General features: G+C 38.5%; 1 long non-coding RNA gene across 1 annotated transcript in view; it reads left to right on the forward strand.

The window, feature by feature from the left end:
- Positions 1 to 8591: 8591 nt before the first annotated feature.
- LOC136253982 (uncharacterized) overlaps positions 8592 to 25197 on the forward strand; it is an 81475-nt gene continuing 64869 nt past the window's right edge. The window contains exon 1 of the long non-coding RNA XR_010700228.1: positions 8592 to 8614. This is a non-coding gene — a long non-coding RNA (uncharacterized lncRNA). The remainder of the gene's footprint in view (positions 8615 to 25197) is intronic.

Here is a 25197-nt window from a genome sequence, read left to right on the forward strand (position 1 = left end):
CTGTACCATCTAATAGATATGTTGTTATTATCATCATAGCATATATAGGGTTTGTGCTGTACAACATCCATCAAGTGTAATAGTGACACATTATGTATTTATGTGTGAAACATAGTTAAGTGTGTAAACACCAAAGTGATTGACATACTCCATTGTAAACCTTTACATGCTTTCTTGTGCTTTTCAATTATATATGTAAAAACGATTACTAAACACTATCCACTATAGGGACCCGCAAGAAAGTCTGTGTAGCAGGGAGCCAATAACAAGTTACTATTTATGTAGAATAGTTATTCACTGCAATGGATACATTTAATTGCCAAGCTAATTGATCTAAAGGAAAGTAAAACATATTGTTGTTTACTTACAGTGTCATCATGGTAATTCACTAATTCCAAATGATGATCAACCTCTTCATTATTAACAAAAAATGTTCCCTTGTAGTAGGAGTCTCGGATACCTCTATGAGTTCATTTAGGCTGCACATACCATCACCCATTTATATGTAGATAAACAGTATACCTGGGAACTTTGTCAAATCTATACAACTTCTTGTTGCCATCTACATGTGCTGAATACTGCTTTCTGTGACAAGCAGGACATTCAAATGGTGAGGTGTGCTGCAGCTGCTGAATCTCCATCCGGCAGTATCTGAACTCTTCAAAGCCTTTCATAAAGGTTTCTTGATTAATGGGTGAAGTCTTTAATGTTGAAATAAATTATTGTCATTTTGTACTAAATTATAGAGTATACAAAGAGTAGTATATATAGGAAGGTAACTTTTCTTTATACAAAAAATAATCATACATAGATTGGCAAGGAATTACTATAAATTAGATTTTTCAACTTAAGCATGCACATGTAGCTATATAATTTCATGTTGCATATGCATGCACATTTTACAGAAATAACATTAAATACGCATTCACACACACACATGCACACGCGCACACACACACATACACACTTCTTGACTGCCTGTCCCAGGATTCTCTTTATCCTGGCCTCATCCCAACCATGAGACACATTCCGCTTACTAACCTATTTACAAGGCTAGGCGGACCTCATGGAGGACGGATGGGCCACAGACAATAGCAGGGACCTGAGCTTCTCCTTGATCCTTATCAATGCTCCAGTGTATGCAATGCATGAAGTGTATATGCATGGCCTTGTTGTTTGGGTTTCAAAGCTAATTCTAGGGTACCATGGTCTTCACCACACAGTTAGGGACATGGCTGCTGCCATTAGCTACATCACAGAGGACCAATTCTCTGTGGTGTATACGCACATTCACACACACGCGATGCGTGCGCATGCACACACACACACACACACACACACACACACACACACACACACACACTGCATGCACACGCACACACAAACACACAGTATTATGGAGAGATATATAATAAATGATTTGTGTGTGTGGGAGAGAGCTATGAAAAACACAAAGAACATGCAATTGATAAATTATTGTGCAGTTAACAACACGCACCCTTCCATTAAGAGCTGACACCTCTTCTAGAGTGTGAAGGAATCCACTCACAGAAGTACCAGGAAGTACTTTATGAAGAAGATCAAACAAATCAAACACCTTCTTAGAAAATAAGTATTGATGTCTTCTGGCTACATTCCCAGGCCAAAAGCCAGAATCTATGATGGCGGGTAACATATCCTCTAGCACAAATGAACAATGTTCACATGCCAGAGTACAGACATCCAAGTCAAATTTTCCTGTTAAGTAAATAGTAAATAAGACTATTATATACAATAAATCAACTTTTACATTGTAGTACTCAGTAAAGTTAATAGTTGACTACAGTAAAGTTAATAGTTGTATGTTACTAGTGAATACAATATAGTCACTGTTTTACTATTTGAATAGAGCAATATTATATATTGGTGATATATTCACAATTATGTTCAGTCCTAATTTAATGCATACGGTATACATGTGTTATATAGTTGATACACAGATTGTTAAATTTAAGAACAAAAAGGGGTCTGACAGCACAGAGAATCCTTGAGAATCCTATGCAGGATTCAGATTTTCAAATCAAATTTTGTACAAGATACCAGATTCTGACTAGCTTTTAATTATCACTATTTTGGATTTCAAAACTGCATGAGTTCAGATACATTTAGAATACTTTTAATTAACTAACTTTGATGAAACAGGAGTATGCAATAATATAGCTACAGAAAAATAATAATTAAAATATTCACTCGGCAATTTTTTTTCTTCTACGCATAGAATTCCATGGAATTCTAAATGTGTTACACTTGGTGTCAAATCCCTAGGAGAATAATGAAGAAATTATATAACTTTTAGTAAGATTCTTTCTAGACATTCTGAAATGTTTAAGCCCTCGTTGCATAAAACTAAAAAAAGAATTCATCCATACCACACACATTACCTTCTGGTGTTATCACAATGCACCTATCTTGATTAATAGGAATTCTTTTGTAGGTTCCTACACTTTCACAACTGGGGCACCTCCATGGCTGCTTTAATGGCCAGAATCTTCCTGTCATACAGATAATAGAAACATCTAATGAGGGTGATAGCCAAAGACCCATGCATAATTGCTTGTGTGTCAAAGCATTATTCACAAGTTTAAATACTTACTTATGGTGATAAACTCTAGATTTTCTTCACAAATACTAGTTGTTGGTGGCACTGGTACAAAGTGCGATCCACACCAGATTTCTCTGTCATGTAGTGGATGACTGCTATGAATGACATCATCACAGGCTGCACACAACAGCACGGCAGAACCACAATTGGAACAGCGTATAAAAGCCCTTTTCCCACACAAAGAACAGTCCTACATTATTGAAACACTTAATATACATGCATGCACATTGTGCATGCTTCTCATTACGTTTTGTTCTGGCAGAGTCTCATTTCTCACCACATGTTCGAATATGGCTCTGCGATTGACTTCCCATGCTTCCTCTCTTCTTTCTATGCGTTGACGCCAGGCAGATCCACTTGCATTTTGCTTGGCTTGGTATTCTTTTAGATTGTGCTCAATTTCAATGCACAATACATCAAGTTCACCTGCATTAATAAAAAAAACATGTCTGCATTGCAAGGGACTATTGTAGTTCACATTTAGGATCACTCTCTGATTCAATATTGTCACCATACTCCTGGTCCAATTCATCTGTCACTGCACTTGACCATGTCATATCTACTGAATCATTAGATATAGGTACCTCATCTGCAAAAAACAAATCTATTTATATTATTGTAAATTGTGAACTTGTATGCTTCTGCCCAAAATTTATGATAATTAATCACAAACTTACTTCTTATGTAAAAGTTGGGATTATTAATTTGTGAAAGGCTGTGCTATTTTCCCTTTGTTAAATGTACTAACAGTATCAAGATAACAGGCATCTACATTACGGTGTATATAGTACACACATATACCTTACTAGAGGAGATGGAGAATGCATCGATACATGAAATTCACATTGTTAATTGACCACATGAATTTTGTTTAGCAAATGTAAAACTAGACAAATGCAAATGTATCTCAGCCAGCTTTATTTACAAATCACTGCATGTTGTCTTGATTGATCATGCAAGTTCTTGATAAAGGTCTGCCAGTAATGTACATAGCTCTTTACATAGGCATAATATCATGATGCATTGCATGCCTGTTACCTGTATTTGAATCAAGATCAACATTCATTCTTGAGGCTGAGCTGTGACGATCTCTACGACGAGGCCTTGTTGCTGATGAATTCACTTTCCTGTGGCCTTCATAATTGTATTGCCGTCCACTAATCTGTTTTAACTTTTTACGACGCTTTGCCTTGCATGAATTGGAAGCAAGAGATTCTACAGCACTTTCCAGTTCATTCAGTACAAGTTCCTTCGTGGGCTTCTTTCCTGTACACTTGCTAACTAATATTCCTTCAATCTCTTTTGCAACTGATTCGCAAGTTTGCTAAATAAATATGATGATCACAAAAATGTTTTTAAAAATGATACTTGAACAATGAAATCTAGTTAATGGTACACTCATTGACAAGCACTCATGCAACATAATAATATACGTGTTTTGTACGAGCAATTACATAGCAGTGGAGCTCATCTTAGAAACCATCTGTATTAAAAGCCACCTCCAACTATTAATTCCACATCATAAACTGATCTACCAGCAGACTGCCAATTGACATCAAGAAATGTATAGCTTCCATTAAACTAAGTCCCTAACAAAGTCCTCTAAAGAATTGATCCTAGCTAGTGTTTCAGTCCAGTAGTCCATAGAGTCCAGTGAATATCAACACCATTTCACAAGAGGCGTTGCCATAGTTAAAATGAAGCAAGACTTGGACAACATGCAAGGATGGTCAAGATTCTGCGGGCTTCTCAACTTGATTTCAACCTTGAGAAATGTAAAGTTATGCACATTGGTAAAACTTTAAGTACAATTTACACAATGGGAACTTCTACTAACCCAAGGTCCCTAGCTACTGCAATTGAATTAAGTTGACTTTGAAAAAGACTTGGGTGTTTGGACTACATTATCCTTGCTTGCATGCATTGTGATAAAGCTGCTGCTTGTGTGACACAAATTCTGGAAATTCTCAAAAGGACATTTGTAAAGATCTCTCTAAAGAACTATTTATTTTTTGTACAAGACTTATGTAAGACCTCACCTAGAGTATTGTGTGCAACTTTGGTGTCCATGCTTAGCTAAGGACATTGATACCCTGGAGAGAGTATAAAGATGGTAAACTAACCTAGCAGCTGTTTTAGCTGATCTGCTATATGAGTTTTTAGACTGAAGGAACTTAAAAAATTATTTGTTTTATATTGCCGAAGACAATGTGGCAACCTCATAGAGACATATGAACTCCTAAAAGGTAATCATGATATTGACTGGTCAAATTTATGCTTTATCCCATCTCCCACAAAAGGGGTCACCATCTGAAACTCTACAAACAGCAGTGCAGATTACAATTGAAAGCCAGCTTTTTTACACAGAGAAATCATTGGAACTATTTACCAACTGAAGTGGTTTCAGCACCCACCATATCAGACTTTAAAAAGAGATTAGATGACTTGTGGCTGGCCACACACATATGGATACGGACAAAGTCCTAGTGCCTAAACTTCTATTTAGAAAAAGAAAACAGAAATGGTTGAAGGTTTCATAAGGTTTGCTAGAGTACAACTTGGTGGTCTCAGCTTCTAAGGACCACATGTAACAATGAACCTGTCGTATAGTTAAATACCAATCATAGCTTGTACATAACAATGATAATTGTTTTGTACTGACCACCTGTATAAGGACCCACCTCTTTAAAATAAACATGCTGAGTACTATAATTTTGACCACCTCATTACATGAATATGGACTAATCTTTTACACATGTTATGGTTGGTTTTGTTGAGTTTTGCTGGCTATAAAGCTTTTAGGGAACTTGCAGCCTGCTATATAAATCTGAGCAGCAAAATAAGCTGCTGTATGCTGGAGTTCACTGCTTACTCTATAGCACTTATACACTCCTCACCCAGTAATGCTGCAGAAGTACAACAATATAATTAACTAGCATGAAACAACAATGCAAATCTAATAAATGTAGTATATTCTTAATATATAGGCCAGCTAATTAAGGCCATACCTATTTGAAAAGTTGTTGCTCGGATCAATTTTGCAACAAAATGGGTTGGTTGATAGGCAAAAAACTTCTTTATAATTTTGGGTTACAAGCTACATCTATTACAAAAATAATAGATTAGTAAGTCAGATTAAAGAAACATTTATACTGTACTGTATGCAGACCTGTCAAATCCCTAGTCACATAACTATCATAAATGATTATAAACATAGCTAGTAGTTACATATATAGCTCGATGAGCTATACATGGCACTGACGTATTGTAGATTTTCTTAGTCAGGGGTGAGGAATGCTGGTATTATGTGATCTACTCCTTTACTTTTGAGATAAAAATTGTACCATCTGACTGTTCTGTTAGAGTATCTAAATCTTTTCGCAGTGATTACAAACATAATTTCTTTTCTTCAAAATTGGGTCAGCTGGGTAAGAGCAACAATAGGCAAGTATGGCCTAACACATATGTACAATTAAGTAGCTAGCTATGGCTGGCAGAAAGAACTGATCAGTCGTATACTGATCATGATTTTGTATGATAGCACTAAGATTACCAAGATAAAAATATAGGATGGATAGCTCATATCTGACTTAGGCTGTATGGTACAGTATATCATTGACAACTTTTAAGACTGCACACACACACACACACACACACACGCACACACACACACACACACACACACGCACACACACATGCACGCATCATAGTATATGTAGTTAGCTATATAGCCGTGTGCACATGCAACTATAGACAATGACAATACCCCACTTGATGACAAGTTGAACGTTAAATTATTGCTATCAGACATTTTCCCATTAAAATGCTGTTTACCGCAACCTGGAATGCTAGAGTGACTGAGAAAACTACTACAGTTAGCAGAAGGTTATTTGTGGCAAACAATGCCTAGATTTGAAATTCATAATTCAGATTTGAATTCATAGTTCACATGAGTAGCCTGCTAATCAGTAGCTATATGCTGAACATGACCATGCAGTATACAATAAGTAAAAACTGCAATGTCTTCACAGAATTTCAAGTTTATATTGATTTAATGGACAGGCAGACAATGTCTGTGATGCAGACAATCACAATACATGTTACATCTACAATGATGTAGATATTTGCTATAATATAATTGTCAATTGTCAGTAGAGTTGGGTAGATAGATAGCACATACCTCATGAAACAGAAATAATGGAAGAGAATAGCACTGGAAATTGTATTTAAGGTCTCCACAATGCCATAAAGCCAGATTAATGAAACATGTGTCATACCTCTGGATCCTCTGAGCTTACCCGGCCTCGCTACAGACAATATATTGTACTATCTAGAGCATGGTCTTGAGTTAAATACATCATGAAGTGGATACATTCATGTTCGCTACATTGTTTTTTTAGTATGCATTAATATTTTACTTCACGGAAAGAATATTTTGAAATTAATTGTGTCACTGGCATTATAAGCCCCCAGGACAGAGTACAAACCTCATTATGGCAAACCAGGCTTGTTCTTTCCCAAGGTGTAGCTCTAGCCAGCGCCCACACAAAAACCCAACAAGGTGTACGAGAGTCCCAATATTTAAGTATTTCAAACTGTATTATTTCAATAAATATTTCATGTATTTATAATTGGATTTCTCAGATAGGTGTACGAGAGTCCCAAGACATTAGCTACCCCTTGCTCTTTCCAATGCAATGTGTGCGGACCAATGCACAGAAATCTGTTGCTATCTGGATCTGGTCGGGGCTGCTGTTATCCATACCTTATTTCAGTTGGAGTATAGCTATAGCCTGTAGATTGAGTAACCCAACTAGGATATAAATTGACAGATTTCTCATAGTATCCCAGGAATCACGAAGTATCTGTCAAATACCCTGCGTAGTTTTGACCCATATGGTAGCTATAGCTGCTGAACCCGTTGTTTTTGCATAAAACTAGAGAGCTTGTGTGCAGCACTATATCAATACAAGACTGAAGGAGAGAACGTTAGACCATAACTTTCAGATGCACAATACAATCTAGATACTGAATTTCTCGTGGTGAGACCGTACAGGCTCTCTCTAGGCCATGACTTTGATGGACAATAAAATCTAGGTAGTAGCTGTATTGAATGTTCTCGTGGTGAGACTGTACCCTCTCTAGGCACACAATGACGATCCTGGTAGCACCCGACAGGGGCGGGCGCTGCCAGAGCTTTCAATACATATTATACAGTAGCTAATTAAAATTACCCGAGAAACAAAGCTTTGATCCATTTCTGAGTCAAAGGCGAGGCGAAGGAAGAAGCTGCTTAATCAAATCAAACTGACCAATTAACCTGTTCCCCAAAATAAGCACACCACTGCCACGTGAAACCGGCCATCGCTCATGGTCCCGTAGTTTCTATGGAGAAATACTCTATATCGAGGGTATAGAGTAATAGTCTATATGTAGCGAATTGCGTTTATAGACATATAGTCCATAACCGGGCGACGGTGTACTATAGACTATTCGTCTATAAACTCATACGATATAAGGTTGATTGTTGCTATTGGAGTGCGCGGTTACGTTTCATATCCCGGGTAACGACTATATAATCATAGATTATATAGTCGTTACCCGCGACTATATAATCATAGATTATATAGTCGTTACCCGGGATATGAAACGTAACCGCGCACTCCAATAGCAACAATAGCTTTATGAAATAGCTCAATTAATGGTGCATGTATTTATTGTCCAATCAGCCAGCATTAGTGATTCGCCTACTGTAAGATTAATTCTCCGCCCGCCCACGCATGTCACATGCCACGTTTCTTGTTAGGCCCTACAACTGGTTAGCATGGCTATTTAATACCTTTCTCCCCTTGTTATATTTATATTTTGTTGTGTTCTGTTTTTAATTTAGTCTGAGTTAAACTATTTACATTTGTATTCTAATATTTTAGGGTGTTTCGAAGCAGCTTTGTGTAGTAGTGAAGATATTTCATGGTGAGATACTGTAGAGCATACAGCTTAATAATGTATGTACGTATGAGCATGTATACAAAAGCACGTCATATGCTATTATGTTCGAAATGGTACAGTTTTTCCATGTGTGTGAAGTGGTTAAATTGAATGCAAACACTGCCCTGCCCTGCCCCGCCCTGTTTTACCGGATTTGAGTCCCAATCATTTAATGAGTAGAATTATTAATGGTATTTTTATTGACCTATTTTTTTTATTATTTAATAGAGAGAAAAAATACCAATTAATTAAAAACCGCTTTAAACCATTACAAACTCAAACAAATTACACACTACTGAAATGGCTCTCCTTTGTTTGATATGTATAGAAACTTGCTAACTACTTTCGTCAGTGTAGGACGCAATCACGAAGTCGTGCCAATGTAAAACTACATAGAAAAAGCTAAACCTATTATATTGAGAAAAACCAAATTAAAGGACTGACATTGACTAAGTTTTATTGCAAAGCCTTAAAAATTACTATGTAGCAGACAATTTTTACCCTATAGTAAAACAAAAGATCTCTATACTTGTCAGGAGTGTTACGTTAAAGTTTTTATCCCATATGATTGTAGTATATTCTCAAAGTGTCTCTCCACATGTCCCATGATCATGTATTTTTGGAAATGTTTACTTGTTGCTGCTATAGAATGCTGCAACTAAGTGCCTGTCTTGCCAGTTTGACTGGTTTTGTGCCCAGGTTCACTATACTTAGTTTTTACACTATTTCATATTAAGAAGTTTTCTACATGGCACGGACATAATTTGGCTTAATCGCAGAACACTGTAATTTAATTCACAGTGCCTTGTTTCATTGTAACACTAATGTAGTGAAGGTTAATGGCTGTCAAGACATCGAAGTACCTCAGAGCATTCCCCTTCCAAATATCCTCCATTCAATTCGCCATAGAAAAAGTAAGTGATTTTCAACCTTACGCTTAAATTTCCTCTAATTTCCTTCTACTATAGCTCATCTTAATCGCTATTCACTGCTCTTTCCAAATCTGGTTTGGGATCTGAGGGATCTATCATGTGTCATGGGTTATTACGCCTTGTATTGCATGCCCCCGAAATGCCCAATACAAAATGTATGGAGAAATTTGCTACACCTGATTGATTTAGGCCATTTTTGACCTGCCAAAATTTCCATAAATTGGACTTCTTTTGGTATCATTGTACTCGCAGAGAGTTTCTCTATATGTATCAAATTCGGAAAGTTACTAAACATACTCAAAGTAGGCGGTACACGCAGACCTCTCAACTCTCATGGTTTCACCGTGAGACTCAAATTTTTTAGCCTCTTCTCAAGGTCTCACGGTCAGGTACCAATTTCTCAAGGTCATGCACTGGATCTCAAGGTTTTCGCTTGTAAACAAAACTCAAACCCACAATAGAAAACATTTTGTCAGCTCATATTGAAATAGTGCTCACGTGATAAATATTTAAATTTTATGGTGCTAAAATCAATGGACCTTATCTGCAATGATGTCATAATTGACAAAATGGCCGTGTATAGTGTGGGAACTTCGTATGTAATCACTAAAATGAACTTTATTTGCGGATTTCACGACATGTAACTATTGGATAGTAAAGGTAAGAGGCAAGTTAGCATGATATGGCAATGCAAAATAGTCCCCCAGATGAAATCAGACTTAAGTTTTGGTATCGACACAAAACCATGCGCATTTGTCTTGAAATTAAGTATGTATGCCTCATCTTGCCCCTTGCTGCAGTATGTGAATGTTAACATAGCGAACCGCCATCTCTCCCAATATCCCCTGTACAAAGTGTCCACACTATCGGCCGCTATTTAAACCTTTGATGTCATTGTGGATAAGGTCCATAAAAGACTAGAGCCAATCCATAGCCCAATGCCGTATTACAGCATGGTAAGGTGACTTCTCTTAGTATTAACTAGCATTAATCAATTATAAATGGACTTGGTTACGAATGTAGAGGGCGGGAAATATATCACGTGCCAGGGCAGAGGCCAGATTCGGACTTAGTGAAAGGATTAGTGATATCTACAATCATCACAAAGATAGGCATAAAGCTGAATAGCAGATTTATGACTCAACACTGTGCTTGGAATTCCAAGTTGCTTAGATTCTGTGTGTAGAATAACACCATAGAGCATAGAAATAAGCTGCAAATAACAGCAGTATACATGCAGTATAGCTAGTTCATGCTAGTTGACATTTTTTATCAATAAAATGTGTGTGTGCATGAACCCCACTGTTGTATGAGGCCGGGGTGTCTCAAGGTTAACCCTAGTTCCAAGTTGAGAGGTCTGTACACGATAATTAATTTAATGGTTTTTCAATTGAAAATTTTTTAAGGCTTTAAAGTACAAATGCTAAAGGTCTGCAGGACACCTGGTTCTACAGAATCTTGAAAGTTGTTACAGAAAGTGTGTTTGAAAAGGAGAAAAATCCATGACTAGACCTAGGCCTAAATGTATTGGACATGCCTGTTCCAGCTGGCATTTTTGCCATGGACAAAGGTATAGCAAATGTCCGCAAACTTCTTGATGTGGCTGTTTCTCTCCACCTCCCCATGGGCCTAATAATGTACAGCATGCATATTTTGCACCCCTAGCAACCAGTAACCAACCACCACTTTGAAATTAACCTTTGATTAAACTCATATCAACTTCTCCCTAGTGTCGGGAATAATGTACCAGTAGTTGGGAGAATGGAATGATGTGCTGTGGACTTTGGAACAATAGACCTTTGGTAATCTGTGGTAACCAAGGTCATGCATGGCTTAATTCCAAAGTAATGATCAGGGTTTTCCCGGGGACCTACATACCCATACAAGCTAGACAGGAGGTCTAGCATTTGTCCCAAAAGTGATTTTACTAGGACACCTAAGTGCAATCACCAGTGATTGCTTGTGTGGGTGAATGGACGAGTGCTTCACGGACCCCTTTTACTGGGGTTTATACTCGTTTATTATCATTACCACCACCAAATGACCAAAAATCATGTGGTTTGAACTTGATAGCCTTAAATAGCTGCTTGTAGAAGCTCAGATATTACAACATACAGTTGAGACGTGTGGTTATAGTCCAATTACATTATATAGGGGCATACGCGGGAATATTGAAATGGGGTTTCCACTAAAGCAAAGTGACTGTTATATTAGAGTAGTTTATATTACCTGACTGCTCTATTAGAGTATCTCGATCTTTTCACCAAAATCATAATTCAGAGTAATGCTATAAGTGTTGCTATCAGGTGGGAAACTATTATATAACCAAGATTAAGTTTCAAAAGCGTCCTGTTTCACAATAGATTTCAGATTCTGCAAACCTGAAGTTTCGATTTCTTAATGTTTCAAGTAGTGTAGCTAAAATTCAAAGAGGTTTCCTGAAATCCTGGGAAACTCTCCTCGGTACGACCCTGATATAAGTACATTTCTGATCTACTCACTATACAAAAACATTGATAAAGCTGGACCAGAAATACTGCTGCAAATGATGAGGACTGGTCCAGATGTATCGCTGGTAGGCAGGGACTAAAGGGGGGGGGGGGGGGGGGGGCCCTAGTTGTGGCCAAAAGCTAGCTGTAAAATTGACTTTTGGATAGTTGTAAATGGTGATTGGACCAGTTGTAGAACTTAGACAAAAATAGCCAGCTGTACCACAGAAAAGTATAAACTCAAACTTATATATACTTATGTGTTGTACATCTTTACTCTTTTACAATTTACTACAGGGATTTGATTAAAAGTAGCTAGCTACCTTAAGGTCCAGTCTTGAGATAGCCTTTTTCAAAAATTTTCCATTTCACAGTCTACTATTTGACTAAACATCGCCTACTAGCTATAGTTTTAATTTTCTTTCTTACAGTCCACTATAAAATATATTTGTCTTAAAAATGTGGCTTGCAGGTATGTAATTATCTATGTAGCTCTTATTTTTAAATTTCGTGCCTTCAACTTCCAAATTACTTCAGATCTTAATCATTTCTCTAAAATTGTTTCCAGATTCAATCTTGGTTCACTTACATTTCTAGATAATCCCTGGGGGAGACTGGCCACTAATTTGTTAGAAATTCCTACAATTGTTCTCTTTACTGGCACAAGCCCTAGCCCTCTTTACTTTTAATGTTCGGATAATCATGGCAATATGTAGCACAAAGAATAAACACTATGTGTACCCTTTTCTCCCCGGTCTCAGGTTAGAGATAGTTATAGTGTTTAGTTACTGCTGGTAAGAGGAGCTGCAATGATCTGAATAGTAGGGTTTTCCCTAATCCAGTAGCTGTTGTGACTGCCCTATTCTAAAGCTATGTCCTGCATAATCCTTGCTAGAGATTGTGCTGCAGTAAGGACTTCCCATAAATTTATATAGTTCAATCTCTTCTTATAAAATATTCTAATAAGGGAGAGATTGGATAAAGATCATAATCACATTAAATTTTACTGCATATTGAACCCTTGAGCTGCAATGGACTGCTTAATAAGCAAAGATACAACCAGTGGTGTGTTAATTGGCATTGTCTGCGATATCATAGACTGCCTCGATGATCTATGGCAACATCAAGTAGAAGGTGTGGCTGGGTAGCCTATGCCAATAATTAGTTCCTCACTAGAATATAGAAATGACTCAGATACCCTCCATTAATTTTGAGCTGTAGGTCTTGTAAATGGTGGCGCAGCACTAAAAATTGAGGCATTAATATATATGTTACTCCTAGACGAACCTAGCTACAGAGTCCACTAGAGCTAGTGATCTGCTATTCCAATCCTGGTACGTACCATTGAACAAGGTGATCAGGAAAGTATCCCAACCAACGTTGAAACCGGGTCACTATACTGCTGACCCGGATGACCTACTGACCATAGATAACATAATAATTATTATACCGGAGGTATATGTTATCTATGCACTGACAAACCCGGATTTGATCTGGATGTGACCCGGATTAATTAAAGCCGAGGCATGCGATAAGAGCTATGTTTCTGGTAGTCTCGAGCGAACGTAGCGAGACTACGTTTTGAGCATTCTATTTGTGTGTAGTTTTGTGATAACTAAGCCGGTAAGTTTATAATATAAAATCAGTCAGTGGGTTTTGGTTCCACGTAGCTACTGCGCGTTTACATACAGCAATTGGGTGTGGCTTCGTGTATACCCAGTATTACAATTTCCCGATATGTTGAAGTGGGTATGGCTCACAAAAGTACTTATCCAGGACTTGACTTTATACAACTCTTACAATAATCGATTAGTGAGCGTGGCTCCACGTAAGCTTGCAGGCAGCCAATGGACACAGTTTCGTGCTATAGACTGCACTTACTAATAAATGGACGTGGCTGAGCGTATGTTTGTAACGCGATAAGTGGGCGCCGCTCACGAAAGAGCTACGCGATAGCGTTTATAAGTTTCCACATCGTCAAACGAAAGATTTCGTTTCTCACGTGATCCAATCCGGGATAATTTGTAAACCTGGATGACCTGGAGAAAATGTGCCAGTTTCAACGCTGAATCACACCATATACCGGAAACACGTATATAAAGTATGCAAATTTAGGGGTCTGGAGGCATTCTCCATTGCCATTTGAGGAAATTTTTAAGTTAGATCCTCTGAGATTGAATTTGAGAGGGTGAAGAACACTTCAACTATTGTGTTAAATGTACTTGACTTTTGTATTAGGGTGAGTGCTCTATTAGGGTATCCCTATCTTGCTTGGCCATAGTGTATTCTGAAGAACTCCTCCCTGCAGTTGCCCTTGGAATGGACTCTTATTATATAAAGCTGAAAAGCCGTCTGTCCGTCCACAATTCCGATGGCGTCCAACGATTTTCTCGCCAGCTGATGCACGTATCGAAGCGTTTTTGTACCAAACTAAGCGCTCATCATCTAAGAATTACCTTGCTTTTAAATGAAGCTTCTAACCACCGTCATTTGTCATTTACAGCGTGATTAGTGCAAGGGTGTAGACAAAAATTCACTCGAATTCTTTCTGTGAACCGCATGCAAATCGCAAGTAAACACTTATTCCATTCAACTTAAGCATGCCTTTATAAACAACTTTTAAAGACTCTGTAACCATAAGTGACATTTAGTCCATGTGGTAGAGCGTTAGGCTGGAAACTGGTAGGATGGGACTTCGAATCCCAGTTGTAGCACTTCTATTTTTCTTTTTCAAACCTTTTGGTTACAACTTTTCTTCAACAAACTTTTTTGCTACAACTTTTTTTTTCATTTTGGCAGCCTTTTTGGTAACAGGTTTTTCTCACGTGCTCTACAGTGAAGGCTGTGTATTAGACTGACCAAGAGTGTCCTAATTATCAAAGTTTCCTGAATTTTCAGTCCAGTTACATGCTAGGGATACTTTAGGAGCATTACCAAGTGTCCAGATTATGTAGGTGTCCTTATTTTCAAGTGTCCTGATTAACAGGTTCCACTATATTGGTTGATAATAGTTTGTGGTAGCTAATTTTACTGCACAAAGGTGATGACAACAGGTGATAATAGTCAGTAGTAGCTTACTCATACAGTACTGTAAATGTAGGGATCATGGAGGTTAGAGGTGATGACAATAGGTTGTAGTGTAGTAAGGGAACAGGAGGGAATATTGTAGTATTGTTAACATACAAAGCTCAGCCTGCACTGTAGGCATGTACTGCACCCTACATTATGTAGTTTCGTTTTGTTGTCAGTATGTTAATTGTCATATTTATGGCATACATGACAGGTACTATACTAATATCACATAATATGTAGTTTGCGCCTGTGTGGTAGACATAATATTATAGGTATGGACAGGTAGTACAATATTACAGTTGTATTAATTTGCTTATTTAGCTACACACAGCTTTCCCGTTTAAAATTATCTGTATGCTCACATCATTCCAGTGTACTTGCAGGATGGTCTAATGGTATTTAATGGTCTTTAAAAGTGACGTTCATTATGCATGCAACATAGTTACATGAATTTTAATGCATGGTTTCCATTACATGATGTGCATGCCCACAATATAATGCGCAATATGGCAACTTCTACATTATAGGATAGGTACCAATAAATAATCTCTTCTGTGGTCAATCTTTTATCAAATGATGCTACATGTAACTATAGCCTGTATAATAGGACAGGTACTACAAACCGTCCACATTGTTCACACCTATGTGTTATAAGCATACACATTACCACAGTAGTTTAGCTACTGTAATTCTGCAGGTTCAGGGGTACCTGCGTGCTTCCCATGATTTTGGCAAGATGTTGGTATTAAAAATGATACCACTATGCATGCTGCAGGGCATGAGCACTGATGTTTAATGCTTGGTTGTTATTATAAAGTGATCCCTGCACGCAGGGCAGGTATCAATGCTAGTATATAATAAATTGAAGTGCAAAATATAAACTTGACTCTATTACAAGCTTTAAACGGATCCAACTTTCTCAGCAATATTTGTTGAGGTCTTAGTGGATAAGCAGTCATGACACTCATGATGGCAGTGCTCTAAAAGAGCAGCCAAAATTATTCTACAACAGCTAGCTACGTTAATTTACAGCAATTTAGCACCTAATCACATAGTGATTTAGTTTGTCATACTTTAGTCTCAATAATAGGAGTGCAATTAATCTCAAATCGCACGGCCTTTTTTCTGTAATTGCACTGTAAAGTAGCTAATAAAATAGCAGAATCACAGAAGCCTTTTAAGTACAACAAGAAAGTGATATAATGAATAGCCTATCAAATAAGCTGACAATAGAAACCTTTCAAGTGCAATATATGTAGACATTTTGAGTACCCAATCAAAATTGCTGACATGTGAAGCCCCTTTTAAGTGCAACACAAATCATGTAATACAAAGAAGAATGGTGCAATCACCTGGTAGTTAACGGCCACATAGAAGTGTACTACAAACCATGAAAGGTGGTCACTCGGCTTCACCTCGTGCAATTATTCCCTAATTGCACTCAAATGTGTGTGATTACCTATACTAATTATATACAAATAAGGGATTGCAATATTAAATGAAACATAAGTTACATAACCCATGCATAGATATTATAGTATATTCTTCAGTGCATACATGCCCCTATGTGCAATCTTACTGACAACTTTAAAGAGCTGAGTTTCAAAGTGCCCATGATTGTGAGGAAGAGGAGGAAATACCTTTTATAAAAGACGCACTGTATAGCTAGCATAACACAGTACAGAAACACATAAATTATAATGTTGCCTTCAAGGTGTACAGTAGCTGGCAATTTGAAGTAGAATACATATAGTTACAGTTACAGCTAGAGATCTAAATACAGAGAGTGTCACATGTATAGTTCAAATTACAGCATGGAGTACAACCCTAACACAAGGATTGAAAATATGGCATGGTTTCTTACATCACATACATTAATGAATTTAGCTAGATTTGGCTGGCAGACTATGCACATGATATGTATATAGCTATTTTGATGCTGAGAAGATTGACCAGTGAAGTAGCTCATGAAACATCAGCAACTATATAGACCTCACTAATTATTTTAGTTTTTAGGAGTAACCTTTATATTAACAGATAGATGGCTGCGTATTAATGATCATCTGCCCACATAAAAATCTCACAAGAAACAAATAGCTAGATAACTATATTCATAGCAATTTTGTGCATGGAATTTGAGGTGATGTAGTGATGACTGTCTTTATGATAAAGCTGGCAATGTATGTTGGCGGAACATTGTAGAGTTTGATAACCAAAGGGAGTTTTTAAATCCTTGCAGTTGTAGATGTTCTTGCTGATGGCACATTAAAGTGTGTGTATTGGGTTATAATAGATAATTAACCTTATAAGGGTTGGTTACTGTTTATATACTAGAGCCCAACATGCAGGATTCTTACACAGTGTATGAATGCATTCCGGATCACCGCATAACCCTTGGTTTCCCAAATATTATTACAAATTCCTTTAACCATTACAATTACATGCACTCCTTGTTTTTAAATCTCATAACTATACTCCTGTATACTTGCAAAATGTTTAACAGCACTTCTCTATAAAATTCTGCACATAGTGGTATCAATGGGATGGTCATTTGTGACTGGATTTTGGAAAAACCATCCAAATCGCACATTAGAAGTTTCGAGATAAACGGTTTTAAAGAATTCAAGCCAGCATAACTCTCCATGGATAGCAAGCAAACATATGAAATTTACACTAAAGATGCATCAATCTGTTACCTTTCAGACCACTTCCAGTACTTGTAGCTGCTTGTAGAGTTTCCCGCCTAATAAGATAGAAAATCTGAGCTGTTGGACGAGCGAAGTAGTATCACGAGTGCTCACAAAGGGGTGGCGGGGTGTGCAAGGGTTAGACCTAAAAATGGAGGCAGACCACGATTGGAGTCCAGAGACTAGATTACAAGGCTGTTCTGGCTCCTTAGTGGTTGATATGTAGCAAAATCCACAGAAAAATACATCTGGCCAACTTGTCAGGCTGTCCACCAGTAAACCACTGATTCTTGCCTAGCCAGGTCCTTCACAAGTAAGGCCTAAAACCACCATTCAAGCTCTACACCCCCCAGAAAAGACGTCTGTTGAAACCAGCCTCAAGTAGTTTGAGTGGTAGAGTATCAAAACTACTAGTACGATGGTGTAGCTATCCATTGGTGGTGCAAGCCCGTAGCTGTGGCATATGGCGTGGTTGATCACGTGAACAATAATAATATTCCAACCAAAGCACACCATACAACATATACATACATGCATATACTGCTACAATATTATATACAAGTGTCTGTCCCATGATATCCATATGCTACATCTCCCCCTTCTAAGTCTTCACTCAATATCGTAAACGGTCTGGGGGATAGAGGACTGTTCCAGTTTGTGAGCGAGTTACTGGCCCTGAGTAAATAGTTGGAGGTTGAGGAAGTTCACTTCCTGTGGGAGTATCCACTGGAAGTTGAGGATCAGTTCAAACTCGTAGATGTGCTCTATTTCTTCGGAGCTCACCAGATGGTGTTTGAAGTACATATGAGCGAGGTGTGCTAGCTGTTTGCACTACTTGCCCAGGAACCTGATGCCCTCTGGTTTCAACCCACACAGTTTGTTTGTCAGGTAACATGGGAAGTGTTCTAACCCTGTGGTGTCTATCATAGTTGTCCTTTCGTGTCTTTTCATCTAATTGTCTGAAGTTCTGACTATGCTCCCACTTGGGGATTAAGTTGTCTTTTACTTGAGGAATATCTGTTCTTATCCTCCTCCCCATCAGCAGCTCAGCTAGGCTAAGCCCACACCAGGGTAAAGGTGTTGCTCTATAGCTGAGGATAGACAGACTTGTAAGGGTCAACTGAGTGCTCCAACATTTTTTTTACCATTTTGATCATTCTTTCTACAAATTCGTTAGACTGAGGAAAATAAGGACTTGTTGTGGTATGTTGAAATTTGTAAGCTTGAGCAAATTCCTTCATTTCATGGGAGTCGTATTGGGGTCCATTGTCTGTGACCATAGTAGTAGAAATCCCAAATCTGGTAAAAATGGTTTTCAGTTGTGTCACAATGTTGGAGGATGTTGTAGTTGTTAGTTTTTGCACCTCTACAAATCTTGAGTAATAGTCTGCTACCAGCAAGTAGTGAGAGCCTTTTAGTTCAAAGAGATCTGCAGCTATTCGCTCCCATGGGTAATTTGGCAAGGGTATTGTCATTAATGGCTCTCTGGGTAAAACTGTCAATTTTTGACAAGTTGGGCAGGACTGTACAAAGTGTTCTATGGCTGTAGAAACTCCTGGCCACCAGACCGAAGAAGCAATTCGTAATTTGCAACACTGTATGCCTTGATGACCATGATGGATTTTTCAAAGAGTTTCTTGTCTCATCTCTGAGGGTACCACAATTCGTGTTTGATACAGCAGTAGGTTTTTGCTGAGTGTAAGACAACCTCGGTATCTCCAGTATTCTTTAAGCTCTCTGCTAAGTTGATTTCTGGATGGCCACCCAGATGTGCAAAATTCTATCAGTTTTGAGCAGATTCTATCATTATCTGTTTCTTTGCATAAGTCTCTAAACGGTCTGCACTGGCTGGGAGCACTGTTCTTATGACTTGGACAAACTGCTCTGTTTCTCTGGAGCTAATAGCAGTTGCATCACAGGATTCCCTTAGTGGTGCTCTAGACAGGGTGTCTGCAGTGTATAAGGACTTCGCTGGCACATGCTGAATTGTGTACTGAAATTGCATAAGGCGCAGCCTAAATCGTAACACTCTGGGAGGTAGCAAATCCAAGCTCTTCTGTCCTAAGAGTGGTACAAGAGGCTTGTGATCAGATTTGAACATGATGACTTTGCCAAGGGTGTACTCGGAAAACTTCTCCAAGGCCCATTTCAGAGCAAGAGCCTCCTTTTCGATTTGGGCATATCGAAATTCTGTCTCACTCGACGCACGTGAACTGAAAGCAATTGGGCGCCACTGGTCATGTTGCTTCTGAAGAAGAACGGCTCCTAGGTCATAAGCGGAGGCATCTGCATAATTTTGGTAGTTGCTGATGGGTCATAAAGTCCCAATACCCTGTGTAACGAGATTTCTTCTTTAAGCTTGTTAAAAGAATCTTCTCGTGCAGCTTCCCATGTCCAGGCATTCTTGGTGCTTAACAGTTCCCTTAGTGGTTTGGAAATTTGGGCAATGTTTGGGGAGAACTTACCCATTTGGTTAACCATACCCATAATCCTTCGAAGTTCTGTCACTGAAGATGGTGGTTTCATTGCCAAGATAGCTGCTGTCTTTCGTGGGTCTGGTGAAATACCATGGTGGTCAATGACATGGCCAAGAAAGGTGATTCGGGTTTGAGAAAACTGGAATTTCTCTGCATTTAATGTAATCCCTGCACCTTTAATTCGTTCAAGCACTGCCCGAAGTCTATCATCATGCTCACTAGGGGTGGCCCCAAACACTAGAATGTCATCTACGTGGCATAACACCCCAGGAAGGCCAGATAAAATTTCATTCATGTGGCGCTGAAAAACTTCTGGTGCGCTAGATATTCCAAATGGCAGTTTATTAAAGCAGAACTGGCCATATGGTGTAATAAAGGTTGTAAGCAATCTGGATTCCTTGGCCAGTAGGATTTGCCAAAACCCACTGTTTGCATCGAGTTTGCTAAAGATAGTTATACCAGTAAGCTGTGCCAAGGTAGTATCTACTTCTGGCATTGGATGTACCTCTCGCAGGACATTCTCATTCAGGGGGTTCATGTCTACACATATATGAACTGCTCCCAATGGCTTTGGCACAACTACCATAGCTGCACACCAAGGTGTGGGCTCATTAACACGAGATATTTCTCCTAAGCCCTACATTCATTCTAATTCTAAATGAACTTTTGGCCTAAGGGCTAGAGGTATGTTCCTGGGTGTGTATAGAGCAAATGGCTGTACGTTTGCTTTTAGTTGAATCCTATACCCTTGTGCAAATGTACCCAGACCTGTGAACAGTGATGGATACTGTGAAACAATGTTTTTATCAACTGATTCTACATGTGACAACAAACTCAGTGCTTTTATAGCTGGGAATCCTAACAAGTTTTTAGTAATGTTCTTTACAACATAAACTGGTTGTTTGCAGCATACTTCATTTAGTGTAAGAGTTAGTAATAACTTATCCAGAACTGTTATTCAGGTGTGATCTGGTCCACAGAGAAATGTGTTAGGTTGCTGTAAGGGCTCTGTCAAACTTAAGCTCTTCCATGTTCCTTCTGATATTGCGGTGACCTCAGCTCCAGTGTCAACTTTAAATAATACCACCTTGTCTCTGATCATCACTTTGACTTCCCAAATGTTGCCTTGAATGTATCCAGGAACCTGATCTCTGATTCTACTCGGGGTGGTTGGGGGGTGGCTGATATCACTGCAACTGTGTTGGATAGGCATTGTGAGCTATAATGGCCCCGTCTGTTACATCTGTAGCAGGTTGCCTCCTTTGCTGGGCATAGGTGTCTAGGGTGTGCTCCACTACCACATCTACGACAGTTGCTCGGTGGTGGTTTAGCGGAAGTGTGGGGTATGCCTGGCAATTTCCTTCTCACATTGGTATTCTGCCTCACTGCATCCAGAGAGGTGTCATCTTTGACCTGGGATTTATGTAAAAAATCTTGGTGTACTCTCACTGCTTCTCTCTGACGGATAAGCTTCTTTACTTTGTCGAGAGTTAGATCTGCTTCTAATTGTAGGCATTCTGATAATGCACAATCTCGGATTCCCACAACGAGGCGGTCACGGATTAGCTGGTCTTTCATATCACCAAACTCACAGTTATCTGCTAATCTGTGTATTTCCGTGATGAAATGGTCTACTGACTCATCCAGAAGCTGGCTACGCTGATTAAATCTGGCGCGCTTGTAGATCACATTTTTCTTTACTTTAATTTAAAACATTTGTCAAATTCGTCTATAACCTTCTCTACTTCTTCCTGTCATCTCCTGATATGCGGGTAGTGTCCAGCACTTCCTCTGCCGAGTCCTCTGCTTCCTCTCCTAAGCAGTACAAGAGGGTGCTGACTTGGCGTTGTTCTCCTTTCTCAGCTAACCCGAATGCCTCGCGGTACTGCTCGAAGCGACGCTTCCACTTCGGCCATTCTTCACTCTTTCCAAACGAAAAGGGAGTCGGAGGCTGTAGGTTCATTGTTCTGACACCATGTGGCGTACGGCGTAGTTGATCACGTGAACAATAATAATATTCCAACCAAACCACACCATACAATACTACATACACTGCTACAATATTATATACAAGTGTCTGTCCCATGATATCCATATGCTACAGTAGCCCAGGGGTTCTGAAGAACCGCCCTCTTGGAAAAAAGGTCCACAATTTCAGTAAAAAGCTCCACAATTTCAGTAAAAAGGTCCACAATTTCAGTAAAAAGGTCCACAATTTTACCAAAAAGGTCCACAATTTTAGTATACAAGTCCCAATTTTTTAGGATCACTGAAGAGTCCACTAGCTGCAGTTTACTAGATACTACTAATAAAAAGCTAAATCAAGTGCTCCAAGTAACTCATTCAGTGCTTGTATTAAGGCAGTGGTTACTGAACCGAAAGTCGGTTCAATAACGCCGGGGCTATTGAACCGACAGTCACGTGAAACCCACAGAATTGACTTATACGGGCTATAAGAAGGGCCAGATAATTCCAAACAGCAAAACAAACACTATACAATGGACGATCATTGAATCTAGTCTACTTTACTAATCACGTGATTCGTCCACTTCACCGTTCCGTGAATTTGATTGTGGGACTCGACATGAGGCTCCTCCAGGAAATCCAGTGGAACCATGGATGATCACGTCAAACATTGCTAGTCAAGAAGCCTGGCCACTGATAGGGCTGTTTGTAGCTGCTCAGTTATAATACATCAGAGGCATGCTAAGTACAAGGGTATAGTGGAAAGGCTCAAGAATAGCGTTGTAAAATATTCCTGTACTCATGGATCAGGACTGGAAGACAGTTGTTAAGGAGCCAGTCAGCAGCTGGTCTAGCACAACAGAACGTAAGTGTTTGTGTACCAAGACAGGTATGGTGAGATCACTTATAGTGCAGTATTGTATGGTACTGGTTTGGATTGGTGCACATGTGGTGTTTGTATGTTCAGTTTAGGTGCTTTTCAATGAATTTCTGTCTGATACAGTAGCTAGCTAAATGTCAGTTCAATATCCACCGTTCAATGTCAGTTCAATATCCTCATTGGTCACCATTACATAAGTGTTGGAATAAATCTTCTACTAATTGTCTACAAGAGTTACACTGGCCAACACTGTCATCTCGAAGAAATAATTTGAGCGTGGCTATACTTTATGACATCATAAAAGGTAGATACGATTCTTTGAAGCTATCAAATTACTGTAATTTCAATACATCTTGTACCCAAGTGCATCCTCTCTCCCTTGTTCCGCTACAGTCTTCTATCAACTCTTATAGACACTCTTTCTTTGTGAACACTGTTTTTTTTATGGAACACTCTACCGTGTGATGTATTTGATCTCAGCTCGTCTAAGTTTCACCAAGCTGCTGTTTTGTTGTAATTAATTTATATGTGTATGTGTTCTTTCTTGGTTTTTGTAGCTGTGTTTTCTCTGTATTTGTCCCTTCTGTTTTTAGTTTTGTATATTCTAGGGAAACACCCTTGTACAGGCCCTGCCCGTTGGTGTCACCCTGTCTCTTTTGACAAATCATAATCACTGCTTGAAGGTTGTTAGTTTACTAATTTGTTAAGCTGCTTTACTGTAGTTGTATCCAGTTATACTGATAGTAAAATGTCAGTAACTTTAAGTATATGGAACATAATTGTTTTACTAAGTTTTAAACTCTCAGTAAAACATCAGTGAATGCGGGTTTACTGAAAAACTACTAAAATACCAAACAATTAACTGTTCGATATACTGGGGATATACCACTCTAGTAAACTAAGAAACTTCAAGCAGTGAATAATAATATCTAAAATGTTTTCTCTATTAGCCTGTTATACAAAAGTTTGACTAGTTTGCATTTTTTGTAATAAATACGTTGGGTAAACAATGCATTCTTCAAAAAAAAAAGCATGTTGTGATTGTAGTTGCTTCAGTAAACAGTGGAGCAAGGCACAAATTGATAAGTGATATGCCATTGTGTTAGCCTGTATGTTATAAAACGTAACCTTTTTGTCCTCATTTCCAAGTTTGAACAGCCTTCTTGCAAGCATGGGTAGATTTAGGTTGAAAACTATTCCTTGGTGGATCTGCCAGTCCATGGAGTCAAGTCCTAACCCCATAGACTGTTGCACTAGTGACTTATTGATTAAATATAAATTATAGTCACTTTACTAAATGACGGTTTTGCTGTTCCTACTCTCTATATATCACTATAAGTTCAACCATATTCAACAGGTGAGGCTGAAAATTTAATAGCTTACTGCATAAAGAAATTACTCAAGAAAATGTAAACTAGTCGGGTTTTTGCTCAGCCGGTTACATGTGGCAGATACCATAAAAGGCAATTAGCACTGAAAAAAAAGTTGGTTCAACAATGCCCAGTCACGTAATACTTACTAGGTTGACTTGTTTGAGAACTAAGAGCCAAATCCAAAAATAGTAAACATTATGGGAATGGAGTATTAACAAATCTATATAAATAAGAGTCTCTAGTCTTCTATTCAATAATCACATCAACCATCAATTTAATTGCAGGATACAAGATGACTGAACCTTGAAGCTGATTCTCCACTTATGTAGTAATACTCCTCAAGAAATCATCTGCCGTCACATTCATGGTGGACAAAGTTGTGAGTTCATTCACATCAGGCTCTAAGATCTCGGGTTCTCTACTGAAAGTTATTGTGTTTGAATGATTTAAATAGGCCAGGGTGGGCTGAGGTGGCTCTTGACTGACCTGGCTATACTACATTGTAGTATACATGTCAGTTTATGCATTAAAATGTATTGCTAAATATCTCATGTGCCATCATGTTTGTGACTTATTATTATAGAAATGAAGCATGCCTTTTAACACTTATCCATGCATAGCTGCCTTGCTGACAAAGTACTGGCTTTAATTATATGTTAGTGCAATGATAATTCTTGCAATCGCTTGTATACA

Source organism: Dysidea avara, chromosome 4, assembly GCF_963678975.1.
Source record: "Dysidea avara chromosome 4, odDysAvar1.4, whole genome shotgun sequence".
Lineage (NCBI taxonomy): Eukaryota > Metazoa > Porifera > Demospongiae > Dictyoceratida > Dysideidae > Dysidea > Dysidea avara.